At 41.5% G+C, this 15,551-nt stretch overlaps 1 protein-coding gene across 8 annotated transcripts in view; it reads right to left on the bottom strand.

The window, feature by feature from the left end:
* RIPOR3 (RIPOR family member 3) overlaps nt 1–9,808 on the bottom strand; it is a 52,063-nt gene extending 42,255 nt beyond the window's left edge. For 2 of the 8 annotated variants that reach the window (XM_082065193.1, XM_082065197.1), the window contains exon 1: nt 8,997–9,329. The gene's annotated coding sequence lies outside the window, so the exon portion shown is untranslated. Of the gene's footprint in view, nt 1–1,203; nt 1,273–1,364; nt 1,425–4,063; nt 4,138–8,992; nt 9,400–9,793 lie in introns of those variants that run through there. The other 6 variants (XM_082065198.1, XM_082065200.1, XM_082065199.1 and 3 more) reach the window with 6 other exon arrangements.
* Nucleotides 9,809–15,551: the final 5,743 nt, after the last annotated feature.

The raw sequence follows: 15,551 nt of genomic DNA, 5'->3' as shown, positions 1-15,551 counted from the left end.
TATCATCAACAAACATGGTGAGAGTCGCTCGTGAAAATGCATTTCAGTTTTGTGCACACACGAAAAACTCAATCAACTCTCTGTCTCAAATTTCTTCAAAGACTTTGAAGGCAATTGTTTGTTCCCTGAGGACTCGAAGCTTCTACTGTAGCTAGCAGTCACATCTGCTTAGTGTTTCACATTTTTGTTTCTCCTATACCTTGGACTGGTTTACTCTGCATCTATGTGTAAGTACAACAACAAAACTCCAACAACAGAGATAACTGAGGTCTTCTGCCAGTGTGTTTCTACTGCTCTCCCCAAAAGACACAGGCAATCCTGGCAAAAGGCGTATTCTATGAGTATTTTTGCCAGCGCAGTTAAATCTTTACGGGTTTCATTTTTTAATGTTCCTCTTAGTTCTCATAGCTATGGCAGAAATTTTGTAACATACATCCATACAGTTACACAAGAAAGCTTTGTTGTTTTAATACATGTAGTATAGTTTTGAAAGGTATTAGTAGTCTACGGATAATCTAAAAAAATGCTTTGATGTGAATGCCTTCTGTGTAACTATACTACCAGCACCTCGCTGCTATCAGAATATTCATATTTGTTACTACAAAAAGTTCTAGAATGAATGGTACAACTTGGCAAGCCTGTGCTTTCTATCAGTGCATTTACAACTATCCTCCAAACTTAAAACAACTAGTATGCACAGATGCACAAGTTTACTGTGCACTATAACGGCTTCTGCATGTGCATCTTTTCTAATTCAGCCATGTTGCTAAAAGAAACCGTTTTTCACAGACCTCACCCAATTTAGCTGAGGGAAGGAATCTGTAATATAGACCAGGATTTAAAATCTATAGAGAGGGGCTTATTACTTGTGGTTTTTTTAGATACTACAAGGACTTCACTAGTACAGATGTACTGTACTATGAAGCATCAGGGAAACTGTATTGGCATACAACACTGTCATAACAATACAGCAGCAGGAGCTTTTAAATCATATGGCTATGTCATTTAAAAAAACCTCAACTGAGACAAAATTATAGCAGTACTACATTTAAGCACAGAACCAGGCTTAGTATGACTGCATGGCAAGTGTAGAACAACTACAATTCTCAGGTTACAAAAAAAGTCCTTCATGCCTCATAAAACAAGACTCATTTTTGTGATGTAAAGTGACTTCGTCTGCGTTACCCAGACTCCATTACTTACCTATGAGCCAATTATAATTGAGGCCACTTTTGCAGAATAGGATTGTGCCACTTCACAAAACTGGGAACCCTGTAAGAAAATTCTCTTAGTTCCTTTCCAACGTGGAAGGAGTGAACTGCAATGCCAACATATACGGACTCAAGAGAGTGAAGAGCTCTTACCCAAGAGCAAAGAGCTAAAGACTGAAGGTATCAACCAGTTCACTGTACATTCTGATCCTTAATTCATCAGCTCCTACTGTCCTAATAGAACAGAGACAAACAGTAGCCTTCAGAATGTGGTGTGTAGGGAAAAGCCAGCCAGGTTTGCATTAAGTTATAGTTATTAGAGCTGCAGAGAGATCTAACAGAAAAACGGACAGCCAAATACATAGTCTATATTCACATAGCTGTTGCTGGATTAATAATTTAAGGAGTCCTAGTGATGGCTGAGATCACCAGCAAAGAACTTTAAATGTCAGGACAACACACAGGCACGATTTGTGAAAGAGAATCATCACACATCTCGCCAGACGAGCCTGTGCTGAGGGCAGCAGTGTCCAGAACGCTGCCAGTGCTCTGAGCACACCAGCCATACGCCTTCCCATCAATGAGGAACCGCGCCTGGCTGGACAGGCAGCACGTACAACAGTACGTCCCTGTCATGTTCTATGTCCCCTGGCAGTTCTCCCACCCTTGTAATATGATCCTCAAACCATCACTGCATGGATCATAGATCTCACGAACTCGCATTTGTGATCCTCTACAGAATGGTCATTGAGAGTGTACAGACCAGAGAACTTACTGGCCAAAAATCACTCTTGAGTGATCTTCAAAATTCAGAAACAGCCATTCAGATATAACATATGCATGTCAACAAATGATTCCAACAATATACTAACTCAGATTCAGAATTAAATCCAGATCTTGACACAGTTACAGCAGCAATGGCCCACAGTGCATCCAATGTTATAATAGAAAAATGCTGTTTTGCTCCATATGACTTGGCTTATTCAAGAGAGATATTTTACAATAAGCTACAGTTTTATTGTATTGTAAAGATAATCTGACAATTACAGGTCAAAATATACTTGCTTATTGCCTTAAATGAAATGAAGAGCAGTCAAATTAATACACATAGGGGGGAAAGATTCATAATGTGTTACTACAGCTCTGGAGGAGACAAGCTAGGCTGGGCAGATGAAGAAGTTCTGTCTGGACTGGAGATCTTACCAGAAGATACTGTGTATGTTCTTATCCCAAGCCTTCTCCTGCAGAGCACATACTCCTTCCACTTGTGGGTTTTTTCTTGAAGAACCCAAGCTCAAGCAATTTTGAAATACTTTGTACTGCTACTTACTTGTTTTGCACTCACTTCTGATGTTTGTTTGTTGGCAGCTGGGATGCCTGCACTGATTTTCTAAGGTTATTTAAATTATTCTTTATTTGTTAACAAATTATATTGCTTGCACAACACATCGGCATGTGAACACTTCAGAAAAAGGGAGGGGCACAACTCAGCCTCACTGGAATTAGGAACAAGATGCAGTGACTTCAGCAGTTACACAAAGGCTGGCTCTATTGTTTCAGCGGGAGTTGTGGCTAATTAAAGTAGTATTCTACATGCAGGACTCTATTCAAAGGTGGCGTTACCTCCAGGATCACTGTGTGGGCTTCCATTTCAAACAATGAATAACAAAAGCCTAGTGACAAATCTTCATGAAGTCTGGGCATATACTATCGTACTAAAAGCCTGAAAAAGGCACACGGCAATGTGTAGTTATATATGTCTATACAACAAGCATACGGTGATGCTGAAGCTGTGATGTTACTGAGAGAATTAAATCGATTCATTTTTAGACAGGATCCATCCATTTTAACGGTACTTTTGTTTCACTTTCCATTGTAAAAAACAAGTAACTAACTTGCTACAAATCAGTTACCTTTTAAAACTTCAGAAAAGCCTGGGAACTTTCCCTATAGATCAAGTATTGGTCACATTTTCACTCACAGTTACACAACATGTACTCTATTGTAATAATTGCACAAACAGCTGCATATGCATTTGAAATACCTCTGCGTGTCAAATCTTTCTGAAAACTCTGGGCCTACTATTTTAACTTTACAGATCTCATCAAACAAAATCCTTCTTTATAATTCAGAGAAACCTTCTAAACTCTTCTTGTATCATTTCAATTACATAAGGTAAAAATTGCAGACATTCAGCCCACAGATAAACTGAAGGTTATTTACATTATATTTTGTCTGCACTACTAGAAATATAAACCCATTCAGGCTAACACTTCAACATTAAACACTAAGATTTTAAAGTACACTGAGGTCTTTGAACTGCCTTCCTGTTGTTTATCTGTTCAGTTCGAGTATTGGAGAATGACTCTTCCCTCTTCAAGTCTGTGTCAATTTAAATAATAAAACAGAGGTTATGTAAGTGCAGAGAATTATGGAAAAAATGCAAGTGGAAAGTACATATTTCTAAAATGCACTTGAATAACTCACATGCAGCTGAACTGACATTATTCAAACTTTCCAGTCTTATTCAATACTGGATTGAAACCAAGCACGAGAAATTTCAGGCCCAAAGGACATTTTTAAGAAAACTGTAAGTACCTATATTTCTAGTTTACAATGTCTGTCTGGGAAAGCTCTACTGCCTAAAGAAAGACTAACTCATCTTCTCATGGGATGAGACAAAAGGGGTGTGAACTAATGAATGCGACATTCAGATCAGTTTACAAACATAAGGCCTGATTTAGCCCCAAGGAGAACCAAACCAGAAACCTGGACTCAAATCTCTGTGGTCTTCTAGGGAAATATGGATGCCAACTCAGATCCAAATTTCACACCGAAAGTTCATTTCTAACCTGTGCAGACACAAGCTCTGGGCCCGGCTCTGCATTCCTTCCACACCCACAGCTGGAGTTCTGCCTGAATCAGGAATGCAAGAGAGAAATGAATTTCTTATCTTCATGGCTGATCTTGTTTGGTGATGCACATGCCTGTGAACCTGCCAAAATTCAAATGTGTGACTCAGTATACAGTCTAATTCCAAAACTGATGGGTTTCAAAAGATTACTCTTGTAGGACACTTAAACTAAGGTCAAATTATTTTCATGAGCATATCTGATCGAACTCTAATATACCTGGATATATTCTGATACTTCTGTTATAAACTATTTCATCAAAGCAAAAGTGAAGATCTCAGATTTGAATAAAAAATTAGTATCAAAGGAAATAAATTACATCTTTCCAAACCGAGGGACATTTAAAAGTCTGGCTATATGAAAAAAGATTTTTAAAAAATAAATTTCACTGAGGGAAAATAATAAACAAAACAAGCAATTATAAAACAAAGCTTCCTGGCATAACACCATATGTTCATTACCCTCCAAAATCACAGAGTAGCATTACTCATATAGATGCATATGGTAAAATATTTCCATCACTCCAAAGAGACATGAACTTCAGCCTGGGTTTTGATAAGATAAATGCAATTATGTTTCCTTCAGCTATGTTTCCACCCAGCCTTCCTGGATGTTTTTCTCATTATTCTACCCCAAATGGTGTGCAAAACAGTAAGATACAGACATCCTTTTGTGGTCAAAAAAGTGAAAAGGGGATATTAAGGTAAGTGATGTTGCATTTTGTTCAGACAAATATTTTTGTAGCAGTTGACAAAAAGATATGATGAGTAGAGTATCCTGTGAGAAAAAGTAATGCTACCTAAAATCAAGGGCTTTGGCTCTTTAAAGTTTCCAGGGCAAGACTGAAAACAAAATATTTCCTATATACATTCCACCTTTCATCAGCATGTCAATTGTAGTAAATAAGAATGTGCTATTAACTCTCAGCATCAAAATCTGGGATAATTTTATCTAGTCAAATGTTTCCTTCCTTTCACAGAAACAGCTATTCTGGAAATCTATTCCAAAGCAAGTTGCAAGTGAAGCTAAGTCAATCAGCTAGCGCACTGAACACTGCTCAAGAAAAGAGCTTCTAAAAGTGAGTCAGGATTTAATAAAAAAGTCTCTAAGGTACATCACTTGTGCCCATAATAGAATATTTTTCAATTTTCAACCCTATATAAAGAATTTTGAAATGCTAACAGATGCATGAAACAAAAAAGCAAAATTCTTCCCTAGTCTCTGCTGTGCACGTGTACAACACACACAGGAACCAAGGAGAAGCTCTAAAACGTGAATGCTGCTTTTACATTTTCCACTAGAAAGACAATTTGCTCACAATTCCTTCTCCCTTTAAATTGTTTCTGTGGCAACACATCTGGTGCTATAATTCTGGGCCAGAACATTAACTATCCTGAAAGAAGAAAGTTATGTTGTTGTTCTGGTCTGCAAGAATGTGAAATAGAGATCTGCAAATACATGTAATCAGATCACCCTTTTCACCTCCATAGGCATATGGAATATTAGCTACCGATATTTACGTATAGCTTAGAATTACAAGTTGAAGAATGTTTCTACAATGGTTAGAGAAAACTCTTGTGGTGAGCACACATTCTACAAGCCAGCTTTTTTTAAACCAAATGACGAGTGCTTTGTTACCACTGGCCCTACCATATGAAATAAGTGAGGAAAGTATTCAGCTAAGAGGAACAAGGTCCATTCTCTGATCATCAATAGAACCCTCCCTATGTGATGGAGAAAGATCGATATTGATTTCTTATCATTTCCCCAGTACTATGTAAATATTACTGTATTGTGACCATTTTACAGATGAGATATGTCAGAAGCCCAGAAGGCCAAAATGTCTGAAGAGTCTGTTAAATTCTGATGCCTCTATTATTAGTTATTCGCACTGAAACTTGGAGTCCTTGGCTCTTGGAGCTCTTGAAGATCAATGGATTTTACTGGTCTTACTTGAAATTATAGGAACCTGCTGACTCTTAATGGAAGTCTTGGACATCCCAGCCTGAGCTGCCAGCATTCTCCCAATTCGTAGTCTGAACAAATTAGTTGTAGAGAAAGGAAGAAAAACAAGACTAAAAGCTTACAGCCCCAAGTCAGTTTGTTTTCTTAATCACTAATAGTCCTGACAATTCAGTCGGAAATCTTAAAGTCATTCTGTATGACTATAATCCAATAACAGTTATTACGGGTATTTTACTGTGCAACTGAGATTGACGCCTCAAGATATAAACTCTACCGTATATGTTAATTCATGATAGAAAGGCCAGAGCAATTTGCAAGGGCTACCACATAACTCAGTCTGGGCTAGCAAGAGTTAAAAAAATAACAAAAGTGGATTTTTGCTACTCCATCAAGCAGGTCAGGGATGAATTCATGGAAAGAACATATCTGATGAATAACAAAATATCACTGACACAGTTACTTTTCCAATAATAATTGCATTTTAAGTTCCCCATGAAACAAATTTTATTATTTAATTTGAAACAGCTAAATTCAAATCTAGATCAGTTACACATAATTTGGTTTGGTAACTACTCTTGCAGTATTTTCTGTATTAGTGACATAGAAGACAAGATCATCTTGGTGTTCTGATTCTCCAAATTATTAATGATTAGATGTATTGATTGGCTGAAAATGAAATTCTTTCCCTAAAAAGTTGAATTGAATATAAATGATGGGTTTGAGGCATTCTGTCTTTGAAGACATACTGGTTTAAAGCAGTCTGTGCTCAGGGAGAATAAAACGGCAACCGAATGGAAAAGTTGAAAAAATGGACAAAACCTGGTATTTCTTAAATATGTGTGTCCCTTTCGCACTTCTGGAGGTGCCACCTCACAATTTGAATTAAACCCAGCACCCGGAGCACCTGCAGTCATTAAAGGTCCCTTGCAAGACTTGCTGTCTGTATAATTTTGGATCATCACCAGCCAATTACCTTCCAAAATTCAATTCTGGCCAACAACAGTCTAGATAATTCAGCTCTGTCTGTTCCCTTTTTCTGAGCCTTTTGGCTAAGATTGAGTGTGTGTATTTAACTAATATTAAACCTAAAACTTTACATAAATATCTCCTTCACTTCCAAACTAGCCTTTCTACTTATTTCATCCAAATGGCATAATTAACAAACCTTCTGGGACAGTTCTCACTCTCTTGCTTTACCTTGTACAACTTTCTGTACACAGAACCTCTGTTTTTGTCCTGGTGCACTATAACCCCCATTACCACTCCTCAAACCCCTGAAAAAGAGACACATTAAAATCAAAACTTTCCCCATAGACTGAGTCTGGTTTCCCTTTCTAGCCATGATGGATCTATTCCACTTCTCGGGTTCTTTATGATGATATTGCAAAGGAGCATTTGTGAAGGAATTAGCTGTGGAAGGGAATAAAGTGATATTGGAGGATCTGCTATTACAGGGTCCCAACTCCCTGCCTGGATTGCTCCGAAGGAACCCAGCACCAGAGTGAACATTGCAGAGTAACTGTGCTGCTGCTTTTTGTCTTGACAGAAGGAAATAATCTCATTTTTATACTGCCCCTTAGGGAATACCATTACATAACTCACTGTTTGGCCTATATTTCCCGGTTCTTGGCTCCATGTGGTTAACAGAAATAACCACAACGTTACTGACTGACTCGAGAATCGAGCACTACACAGGGACACAGGACCTGCCCTCTCAGGGAAGCCCTTTAGTTCCTGTAAACAGCATCCAGACTCTAATCAGAGGAAAATTTTACCAAGCTAGTTGTTCGCTACTGGATCGCATGTGTTGTATCTCATACAAGTGCCCGTCTAGACCTGGGGCATAAAGCGGGCTTGGCCTGCCATTCAGTAACAGCTACAGCCCATTTTGGCAGGTTTGTGCAGCTTTTCCTGCACTTCTACATGTGGTGCTTATGTCATCCCCTCTGCAGAATTCAGAGCAGCAGCATGTAAGCGATTAACTGCACAAGAAATGAATACAACAGCAAAGAAGTTTTTAATATGCATGTGCCTTTAGACACATCTTTCTCAGACATATCTCTCCATTCAACATGAAATGTTCCCTCAGGTACATTTTACACTGTTTACTACCCTTACAAATTAGTTTCCCTTGCCTTTTTTTTAATTAAGGTCTTTCCAAAAAGAATATGTAATGCCCCTCATTAATAGGTGTAGCTCCCGTTTTACAGCTGTGAAAACACAGGTAGAGACGGATTAAGTCTTGATCCCAACAAAGGAAATGACTGAATCAGGAGTTCTGAGTACTGGTGCTGTACTCTGACTCTGGTTCAATACTCAAGAAAATGCTCAAGAAATATGTAACCTTAGTTTTCAAATTCCTCCAAGTTTCTTTGGTTGATGAACAACTCAATTTCCATATGGCCCAACTCATTTAAAACACTTTTTAAAAGGGAAATTAAACTCTGTCTGAAGCAAAATGTAACTGGGCTGTGACCCAAAACCTCAATTCGTATTTATGAGCAAATAAAATGTAATCTCCACGCAGACAAAAAGAGTTCACTAAAATATAACCAGCCCATGCAATGACATCTCCAAAACACAAACCCTACAGGATGGCATAAACATTGTCCTGCTCCTCTTTTCCAGCAGCTCCAGCCGAGTGTTCACGTCCCAGGGGGTTCCTGGGTGTTTCCTGCTGTGAATGTGTTTACCCCTGGATAAAAAGCTGCCGTCCCTCTTTGCGCCAGTGCAGCCTCTGAAGGAATATCAGCATCCTTCGGAGCTTGCCTTACAGATACTTACAGAAGTCCGCGGACTCCTAAGGAGCCTACCCCCCATATAGGTGACATGCAACCCCCTATAGGTGCCATGTACCCCCGCCATAGGTTCCATGCCCCCCTCTCGGTGCCCTGCAGCTCTCACCTACCGATGCGGTGCCGGAGCCTCCCGCTGTCCCGCGCGTCCCGGCCCCGTCTCTCGGCCGGGTGCCCGGAGCGGCGGTCCCGACGCGCCCCTGCCCCGCACCTCCCGCCGCCGGGCAGGGCGGGGGTCGCTGCCCGCGTTCCGCCGGCGCTCAGCGGGGCGGGACAGCGCTTCTCCCCGCCCGGAGACACGGGCGGCACCCCGCGCTCCCCCGGGAGCCCCCGGCGGGATCCGCTCCGCGGTTCTCCGCGGCCAGGTGTCCCGTACCTGCCGTGCGGGCGGCGGGGCGCGGAGCGCTGTTCCGCGGCGCGGGGAGGCCGGGCCGCTGGGAGGGCCCCGATAGCCGCCGCTTATCGCCGCTGCCTGTCACCCAGCTGGGCTCCGTTTCCAGGAAGCCGCGGCTCCGGAGCGCTTGTTTGCTGCTGGATGTCGATGGCCCCGTCCCGCTCGCTGCCTCCTTCCCTCCCTCCCTCCGACCCCCCTCATCCTGGCAGGGGGGCTGGGAAAGTGCAGCGCTGCTCCAGCACATGCCGAGCCTGCGGTCGCGGCCCGGACCCTCCGCTGTTCCTCACGGAGCATCCCAGGCGCCCCCTTGCTCGCTTCAGCTGTTTTACTCCAGGCCCCACCGCGCCGCAGGGCAATGACAAACCGGGGACACACGGCCCTGCCCCCCTGCTTATTCCTCCGTTCCCCTGCTCCCCTCAACTCTTACTCCTTCACTTCTTCCCAGGCATTTTCTCCTGTGCCCAGACTCGCTCCCTTCCCATCTTCCCCATCCATTGCTCATTCCTTTTCCCTTACCCTGCTCTCTCTTCACCATCCCTTTTAAGGCTCCCTCCTCCTACAAGCTTCGGTCTTTCCCTAATCATAATCTTTCTCTTACTGCCTCCTCCCTTTTTGTATCCTACCCTCCCGTAGGTTTTCTGTAATTTGCCATGTCCTTGACTCTTTGTCAAGCACATCCCGCTCAAGCCCCTTCTGCCGCACCCACCACTGACCTCTTGTTGCTTCTTCAGGCAGGTACTGTTCCTCCAGAATGAGCTCCCTTCTACCAGCTTTCTAGACACCTTCCTGATAATCCTGGCAAAAGAAGATGTGAAATCGTGATGTAGCAAGCAGGCTGACATCCTCCCAACGCCTCCCCACACGAACCCACACAATTGCACCTCTTTTCTTTTGAACAATGCCTTGCCCGGCCTTTTGTAAACACCAACACAGAACCGTGTTCCTGCCTTGGGCAAAGCACCCTGGATTACAGTATGTCTCATCCCTCTTCCATTTTCCCTGATGTTTTTTATCATCATTTCCCCATCAGGTTGGCATGCTGAATGACTGACAGCACAGGAATCCAGACACTCCCCATCAGCTGACCGTGCGGAATTTGGACATGCTCTCACGATAACTTTATTACTAATAGTGTTTGCTCCCCTCTTGACCATATTCAGCAATATTTAGGACACACACCAGACTCTTCCATCCTGTTTCAGGAGGATAAAACACAAACTGAAGTTCTCAATGCACCAGATGACCAGAGATCCCATACAATAAACTGTTGGGGCACAGTTATTACTTTCTTTTGCAGTACTTTATGAAGTTGATTAGGATTTGGATTTTTCTATGAAAGTCTTCAAAGAGGCAAGGGAAGATCTCTTGCACAGCTGAGTATGCTTTTAAGATGCAGGAGGAATTGACACACATGGAAGTGAGGGCAATAAGATACAAAAACAGATGGGCTGGTGGACTTGGCTGAGCAAACAACTCAGACACTTTAGGGTTTATATATATTAGAAAGTACAGTGCTGAGATGCAAGTAAAAGTGGATTTCATGCCGGATCTGGAAACTGATTGGGTTTTGGAGCACTGGAAAAGGCAATGGTGATACAGCACAGAAAGGCTAGTATCAGAGCTGGTGTACCTAGCAAGACAAACAAGGAGGTGCAAATACATGGACTTGTACAGGTGAGTACAGAACATATGCTAATTATTGTAATGCCGATCTTGATTTTGGTAGGATTTTGGGGGTTATGATCAATCACACTGGGGGCTTGAAGAATCCTACACTCAGTAAATATAATGCAGCAGGTCAAGATCAGAAAGATGGGGACAGACTCTTTAGCAGGGCCTGCTGCGATAGGATGAGGGGTGATGGTTTTAAACTAAAAGAGAGGAGATTCAGGCCAGACATAAGGAAGAAATTTTTTACACTGAGGGTGGTGAAACACTGGAAGAGGTTGCCCAGAGAGGTGGAGGATGCCCCATCCCTGGAAACACTCAAGGCCAGGCTGGACCGGGCTCTGAGCAATCTGATCTGGTTGAAGATGTTCCTGCTCACTGCAGGGGTGTTGGACAAGATGATGTTTGAAGGTCTCTTCCAACCCAAACTATTGTAAGATTCTGTGTTTCTAAGATGCAGCCAGCTACATCCTGCCCCCCTGCTCACATTTTCCAGCCTTACAGGACAGTCAGCAAAGCTGGACGTGTGCTCCAGCCTCACCCACCAGAGTGAATGGTGTCACACCGACTCACGCAGCACAGGACTATGCTCACATGTGGATGGGGAACTGCAGCCGTTGCAGTACACACTCACATCCTTGTGTGGCAGCTCCGTAACAGGGTGGAACACAAGGGCTATTTAAAATCAACTGAACTGGATTTGCAGGAGGACATTTGTCAGAACACTAAATCTCTGCAGGAGCCCTATGCAACCTGTTGACCAAAAAACCTTTGCTGTTACTGTCATTTCCTCCTAAACATGAGATTTATAATAAATTTCACAGACAGGACCGACCCTCAGCTAAAGCAAATGATCACTCCTGATGCAGATGTCCCTATTTACTTCAGTGGTGAGGCCTTACATGTTTTTATTCCAGTTTATTTTTTATGATCTTCATTTGCTGTGTCTTCATCTGGTATGTTTGTGGCTGATGCTTGGTTTTCATTATTTTTAACTGCATTTCAGATTATTTGCTCTATGGTTTTGTTCACATTCTCCTTTTCCATGAAATTCTAATAAAACACTTGGCTACAGACTTTCCAAATTGAATACTGATGTTTAGTGCAGCTAATTATGTAGCAGGGTTCAAAGTAAGTTCTATAATGTAACAATTTACATATTCTTGAAAACAATGGACACAAACATACAAATTATTGTTACAAGCTAGTTTCATATTCTTCTGGAATTTCCTTTAAAAATATATATGCTTAGTATTCTCATGCATATGAAAAGCAGTAAATACTCCAGTGTTGGCATCGTTATAATATATACAAAAAACCCCAACACAGTCTGATGTGTCTTAGACCTAAAGGGACATTAAAAACATGCTAGCACATTTTCTCCAAGGATCCCAAAGCACTTCACAAAAGCACAAATTCAGCCACTCAACTTCTATCAAGTCGCATGACAGTGATATACAGAGATCATTTAACAATTAAATATTCAGGATGGCTGCAACAATATTATACATCTAGTGTTTTGGCCTCAGCAATGTTCTGGCATAAGCAGATTAACTATAATCTCACTGTTTAAGTACTGAATGAAATAATTTCTGTTTGTTTTCTAAACCAACTGAGCTACAGACAGCAAAGTCTGTGAGCAGACCAGGCTTCTCAGGAAGATGCAGACTAAAGTGACTTTTAGAAAGGCGACTATAAACCATAACTCTGTTTAGAACAGCAACAACTGAGCAGTTAGGCCTATTAATATGATCTTTTATACCAGGCTGACTTAGAGAAAGCAATCTTTTTCTTGCTGCTCTTACTGCAAGCAGCATGTATGCACACATTTGCTTGTGCCTTCACCCCACCCTTTTTATGTTGTATTATTTTAATTTTAGAATACTACCGAAATGTTAATAAATTTGAAGTAATTTGCATAGAAGTAGATTATCTGTCAATCTATCAATGTATTGACCAAGCACTTTCATTACTGTAACAAAGCAAACTTCAGACTGTGTTATAACAAACCAACCCTACATAAAGAGCATTTACTCAGAATTTCTGAGGGTGTGTTATAGTAAGATTAAACTGTAATTACACACATCCACAGTTCTAAGCACATGATTATTTTTGCTTCTTTGTGCATGTATCTGCATTGGAGTTTATAGTTCACGGTATTATAACTCGGGAGGGAAACGAAGAGATGAGCCAACAGAAGCAAAGAATATATTCTAAAAGCCGAATGCAACTGGGACAGTGGCTGAACTCACATGGACTCAGTATTTCCAAATGTGAAATACATGGAAAAATGGAATTGCTTTTCTATTCCCCTTGGCTTGTACTTTTCTATTTTTACTTATTACCACTGCATCAGTACTATTTGTTTAATAAACAGTGACAGTTCTATTATGTTAGTGTATAAACATCTGCCTGCTTAAACTCTGTAGTTTCACAGTGGGTTTGACTTGCTTGTGTCCTCACACATAAAAACACTGAGGAGAAAAGGCCTGTGTTGATTTGAATTGTTTAAATACAATCATTGTTTTACATTTTCCCAAAATGCCGCTAACTTCATCTTATGACTTCAACAACAAATTGATGAACTATTAAACGACGACAAGAATCATTTAATGTGTCAGTCACAAACACACGTAAGGTTACGAGAGGAGTTTTTGTGCCAGAAGCACCTCGTACAGCCGTGGCCAATGTCACGGTTCCCAGCGGTGGCCGCCGGTCCCCGCGGAGCCCCGGTGACCGGGCCCGGCGCCCCCTGGCGGCCCCGCCGCGCAGCGCCACGCGTGACCCGGCCGGTCCCCACGACACACGGCTCCCGGCGCCCATCCACCTCTGCACATCCGGAACATCAGCGTCACCGAGCACGCGTGAGCGACCTGGGATGACTCGCGGATTATCCAATAACAATTCACTCATAATAAGTCCCAAGGAATTATTTTATAAAGAGCTCTCATTACTTTTCAAATTGCATGTGGGTGTCATTTGCAAAATTAATTGTCTCAGAGTCAGACAAGTCACAGGATCACAACAGGTCCTGCCATCACTTCCCTTTCTTCGACCATTTCTTGCATGACCCGGTGGTGTGGCCAGCTTGGAGGACACTGATTTGTTTCCAGCAGTTCCGAGAGAAGGCGGACACAGAAAACCACATCAGCTCAAGAAAATGGACCTAAATACAACATTTCTGAAAGATTACCTGCAAAAATAGGGGGCAGGAGGGACATGCTTACAAGAGTGATACACAAACCGGCAATAAGTGATGTCAAAATAACAAACTGGCAATAAGTGATGTCAAAATAACAGGGTGACGCAGAGATAAACATCACACCCTGGGGGACAAGGGGACACAAAGACAACACGGTCCAATCCAGCTGTGAAGCAAGTTACTGTGTAATGGAGCTGGATGTTTAGAAAAGATTAAACTGCTGGAATCCGTAGTAGCTTGTTCACTTTAAAACTCAAATGTTATCCTTGTTTGATAGGAAATTACTTTTAACACCTTACAAAGCCAAATAATTTGCTTTATTATTTGTAGTCACAAATAATTTTAACACCAACTACCATTCTGTATAAAAACGTTATTTTTTAGTAAAAGGCCCCAGCGCTCATTATGCAGCAGATGGCACTTGAAGTATTACTTATTCTACATTACAGCCGCTAGCAGAGGGCATTGTTTCGCTCACAAATAGCAAGAACATCTTTTCCAGACAAGCTTAAGAGCAAAGTCCTTATTCCAAAAAAACTTGTTATTTTTCTAATTATTTAAGAATAAGACAAAATAAAAATTCTAAGCTGTACCAAGTGAGGTTTAAAGTAAATTTTGGAGTAATTATTCCTTTGAGCTGTCATAATTTTTCCAAATTCTAGAGGAATACTCAGCAAGCACTGGAAAGACAAATAAGCAAGGGTCACAAATTACTTTGAGGAAAACCCACTGAAGTGTTATCTATTGACCTGTACAGCTCGAGCACCAGCAGGGTTTCTTTTGAACACTTTAGCCAGAAGAGTTAAATCATTAAACTCTCCACACATGTGCAAGTGTGAGAAGTCAGCTGTGATTAGTACTACGGTGTTTAAACAAGGAGGAATTTAAAAGTAATCCTGAGTCATCGAACAGAAATTGATTACTAGATGAATGGGAAGAAAAGCTTTGAAAGTTTTAAATTACTTTAGTTAGAAACCTCGGAGAGTCAAATTAAATATCAGTACTAGCTTTTGACTTGTTAGGAAAGCTATTTTCACTAAACTTCAAAAGTATATCACAACTAAAGCCCCTAATGAAGAAAAATCACCGAAATATTCTCCAGATGGGGACTCCACGGCTGGGACAAAGGGCACACTAAGCACTTGCAACACAACCTTCAGCAAGGGGCTGATATCAGAGCTTGTCGATAGTCACAACTCCCATTCAGAATGAAAAGCGAAAATTTCTACAGGGTAAGAAAATCTGAAAGAATTCACCAGTTTCTCTTGTCTAATGAAGAAATGATTCTATAACGGTATATCCCGAGGACTTCCTCAGCAGTGGATCCTCCAGCCTACCAAGCACAGAGGGCTTGGGAGCCCCAACCAGGTCCGGTTCTCTCAGTTCTCCCACATTTGCTCCTGT

The sequence above is a fragment of the Streptopelia decaocto genome (assembly GCF_964273445.1).
Source record: "Streptopelia decaocto genome assembly, chromosome: 14".
NCBI classification, from domain to species: Eukaryota; Metazoa; Chordata; class Aves; order Columbiformes; family Columbidae; genus Streptopelia; species Streptopelia decaocto.
Note: the sequence above shows the minus strand (reverse complement) of the source record. Positions and strands in the feature narration are given on the sequence as shown.